Raw genomic sequence first — 4,679 nt, forward strand, 5'->3', positions numbered from 1 at the left:
GCGGAGCTGCATGTCGAGTCGACGTGAAATTCGGCGGTTAGGGGTTGATACCTATGACCGCGCGTGACATTGATAACCAAGTACAGGGTGGGGTTGAGGTATTTTGGAAGACTTGGATTGGGATGGAATTTTTAGAAAACTGGTTTGAAAACAATAATTTAGCTCGTCTCCGCCAGGAATTAGACAGAGTCACCAGCCATAGTAAGGACTCTTGTTTGTATATGTACATATATATATATGACAACACTCTATTACGGACGAAACCATAATAACGATGTAACATAGCATGTACTTAAAGAGCAAGGCAGATAACTCATCGACGTACACCTTTCCAGGCGTATGCACGAAAAAGCTGAAACCGGACGTTACGCAGATTGCGGAACTTGGCAATTTCGTAACATTCTTTATATAGATCATTTTCTCTCATATAATTTCCTGCGTCAAGGGCTACGTATTTTAATTCTTTTCTACATAGCTGTCCAATCTGTTCTAGCCACGATGATGGAGTCGATGAGATAACCCTCTGACGCATTTTGCTTAAGTTGCTGTTGCAATGAAAGCTCCGAAACCTTAGAAGCTTCGTGAAGTTCCAGACACTTAATCAAAAAGAAGGACACTGCCAACGAAGGACGTCTAGGTTGACGGTGATATCGATAGACAATATACTGATATTGATAAGGCGACAGAACAGGACAAGACTTTGATGGTCGGCTCATTGTGAGCGACGCGTGGAAAGAGAGACCCGCATGCTTTCTCGCCATTCACTTCAAAATAGAGAGGAAGGACATCGAAGCTGTACTTATACGGCATCATAGAACCAGACAGATGCCTTTACCCTGCTACCAAGTAAGTAAACCTACATTATTGTTTTTTACCAACCAGAAGACCAAAGAATAATGACAAATGGCCAAGCTAAAAAGATATATAATTACATGCGACTGATCAGCTATCCTATCAGCTATCCAGATGGGCTTGCTTCTTCAATTACACGAAACGAATTTACTAAGTTTACTGTAAAAAGTTTACTGTACGCTTGTTTTATTAGACGTTTAGGAAATATCAGCTGGAGTAGAATTGTGGTCGATACCCCTTGGTCGTGGACGGGTCTAAGAATATAAACTAGTAAGTAAATTCTCTCTGCAAGAATCGTTGGGCGACAGCACTGTAATCAGGACGTTCTCAATATTGTTGTTTTTAGAGCGGTCGTTAGTTCAACTAGAACAAGCACTAAAATGAATTACGAACATCGCTAGGTGACATCGTTGGTGGGGGCACAACGATCTTCTTGAAAGGGTTTGGGTTAGGCTCATTATGATAGAAGAATGGGGAGCCTGTAGAAGTTATCGATACGCCTGACGAGGACGATCTAGACTAGAACGATATGCAAATGTTCTAAGCGTTGAAGTTTTAAAGGAAGAGATGGAGTATTAGAAACATCAATGTTGTAATAAGACAGAATTCAGATTTGGGAACCACAATGACCGTTCATATCGTCGACACCTTGCAGTCCCAACGGCCGCGCAATCACTTATCCTAATATGGTAAGCATTGACCCGAAGCGGTATGAGTGCAAAACTGGGCGCAAACGCTTTTTGTTTCGTTCCGAGGACTGTTTTCCTAAATCAGTAATTGAAGACAATACTAAATGTAGAACTCAAAACGTTTCTTTGTTTTACACGTTTATAACACCCACTTACATTGAACGTACGCCGAGAAATTTATAGTCTGTGGTCGAGGCAGTGTTGAATCAAGTATGTATATACTACAATTTTCACTTCCTATTACAATTTTAACTAACCTCAGCCGTTGGCAGGCCTCCCGTAGTTACTGCACCATGTAACAGACTAATTAACAGCAAAAAAACATCACGAATGAATCATGCACAAGTTGCCTGATCGGTTAGCCTTCTCAGTCCTGACTTCTACTATGGTCGTCTACCTTCAGCGCGCTGTTAATTACAGCGTCGTTCTCGGGCATTACCGGTGCATCGAAATTTGTCGATACAAACTCTGCCCACAATTGGTCTACTAACCACAAGACAACACTTCGATACGTTGCCTGCCATAGCCATTCCCCTCAATATCAACACAACATATCTGGCCTCGATTACCTGTTACATCACCTTCATTAGGAGACAGCACGATTTTCGGATCACAGACATTTTTCAAGCCCCAATGTTTATCGGTAGATGATTATTGCATTAAAAGTTGGAAATTCTCGTTTTAAAACAATTAGCTAAAACTTGTACACAAACCATCCAGTGAACGGCACCCTCTTATGAAGAAGCGCCGTTGCGTTTTCGAAGAATGAATAACAATTATACTACGAACTACCGCCATAATACCAACACCAGCAAAGAAAAATAATAATTATATTAATCGTCGTAGCAATTCGATGGCTGATGCTGCACAGAAGGAAATACGCTGGTAGCTAATCATTGGTCGAGGTGAGACTCGCCGCACCAATGAAGCTTAGTAAAACTTTCGATCATGCAGTACTCTGTACAATCGTGCAGTTAAAGTTCATTACGACAGCAGCAATGCGGTCCTAACAACAGGCCAAAATGAAGCTTTTCACGGAGGTTTCTTTAAGCTTGTTAATGCTATGCTCCCATCTCAGGCCCTTTCTCTCCCATCCGCACACAGAAATATAGGTTCAACTCAGACAGGGGAATACACCTCAAAGAACCTTATTAAAATACACTGGACGCCCACAAGCGCAGCAGACAATAAGCAGGATGCAACACTCTCGTTGCACTTACTTACCCCACTCAGAACTCGAGGTTCGTAGTGTGAAACTCTTTCAGCATAGAACCTCACCCGCCGGAGAAGAGGCGAAGGCAGGGTATAGGAGAAATACTGGACTCTATTCTTCGTTATCCTTTTCGCGAACCGTGAGAACAGAAACCAGTTCGAGCCGACTATCAACGCCGCGTTCTCGCAGCCTGTGTTTTGGTAAGGGTAAGCAAGTGGTAGCCGTCCGAAAACGGGCAACATGATATAGCAGCAGTAGTCGGTCCCGTGTGGTAATTTTTCCTTCAACACTATTACAACTAGCAGAGAAGGAATCGGCATTGTACGTTAGCCCGGTATCGTAGCACAGTTTGGGAATTTGTTGTGTGTGTGCATATGTATAAGCGTACGTTCCGGTGTAGGGAGGGGGCGGTGCTGGATGGTCTGTTGGAGTCAGCAAATGTGAGTGTTGGGGGTAGCAATGAGTAATCAACAGGTTCCCTATTTCCCATATGCTGACAGAGAATAACAATATGAGCCGCGGCAGAACGGGTAGGGGTGCTGTTGCGGTCTGATAGAGCGTGCCAGGTGACCACTTTCACTGGAGCCGAGAACAAGATGCTGAGGTGTACGAAAAAAATCCATAGAGACATAACTTGCTACTAGGAACAGTTAAGTAGGCGGCACGGTTCTTCGACCGTATTTCATATCACGCTCGTTGGAAGACTGATGTACAGAGGGGTTTCAGTGGAACAACACTGCCTTACTTTAAGGGAACTACAACTCTCGACTTGAGAAATATTTAGAATTGGTTTAATTTTGTTCCTCGATTAAGTTATTAGTTAAAATTTTTCAATATTTGTTAAATAACGCTACGACATATTGGAATAGACGTTTGTTCATTATACAAGTAAAATGCAAAATATTCCGTTTTTTTTCCTTTGATTTTCCATTGTTCTTTGTGTGAAGTTATCAACCCATGGCATGCGTTTAAATATAAGTAATAGCTGTTCAGAGATAGAAACATACAAGGCTGTTCTGTAACGGAGGAAATTCAGAACGCGATTTGCTATCGGGTACTGCCGCCGTCTAAAGCTCACTTCAATGGTTTATTTAATTGACAATTAATAGATTCTGCTCTCTATCCTATCGTCATTGATAGTGCCAGCCTTAGATACGCTGCAAAACGTTAACGAGGGTGAACAATGACTTTGATTGCCACACCTCACAGCTACCCGATACCGGGATACCGGCCACCGATTAAAACTGCTATGAAAGTTCTCTTTGGTTTGTTCGTTGTTCTGGACAATCGACAAAAGAACTCTTTAGTACAGAAATAGTAAATAATTTAATAGAAAAAAACAGACAACGATCTCACCGGGCGGAATCATATCCATGAACTGTTGGTTGAACATGTTCAGGCATGTTCGACTAAGGACGATACGCGCAGGCACACACAGGTAAACCGATACAGTTCAGGCCATTTCACCTGCAGCTGAACGTACGAATCACAGTGAAGCTGAGCTTTCGAAATACTTGTTTCAAGACCAATGCAGTTTTAAGTACACTCGACGTTTCTCGTTACTAGCTATAAATAGAAACTATGTTTTTAACTAAGTAAATTGGGATTTTTTGCGAAGATACCAGCTAGGTCATCGACCGGATTACTATTAAGGTAAAGATTAGCTGGGTTTCTAATATTTATATATCACTGTTAGATTCATATTAGCTGTACGTAATGAGAAGTGGTTACCCAAGTCTACCTAAGAAGTTGTGTAAAAAATCACTAGTAGAAAAATATTCTCTTCAAAAGTCTATATATATATATATATGCGGAAAATATGTATATAGACGACCACCTTGTAGCGTAATTTGTCAATTATCTTATATAAGCGCAGAAGAGTATGCGTCGCATTATATCCAGCACCGCGAAAGCAATTACAACCA

The 4,679-nt window shown here is 41.6% G+C and overlaps 1 long non-coding RNA gene across 2 annotated transcripts in view; it reads left to right on the forward strand.

Annotated features, from left to right (window-relative positions):
- The first annotated feature begins 584 nt into the window (after positions 1 to 584).
- LOC111264485 (uncharacterized) overlaps positions 585 to 4,679 on the forward strand; it is a 16,047-nt gene continuing 11,952 nt past the window's right edge. For both annotated transcript variants that reach the window (XR_015312707.1, XR_002682894.2), the window contains exon 1: positions 585 to 846. This is a non-coding gene — a long non-coding RNA (uncharacterized LOC111264485). The remainder of the gene's footprint in view (positions 847 to 4,679) is intronic.

The sequence above is a fragment of the Varroa jacobsoni genome, unplaced genomic scaffold (assembly GCF_002532875.2).
Source record: "Varroa jacobsoni isolate VJ856 unplaced genomic scaffold, vjacob_1.0 scaffold_865, whole genome shotgun sequence".
Taxonomy (NCBI): Eukaryota; Metazoa; Arthropoda; class Arachnida; order Mesostigmata; family Varroidae; genus Varroa; species Varroa jacobsoni.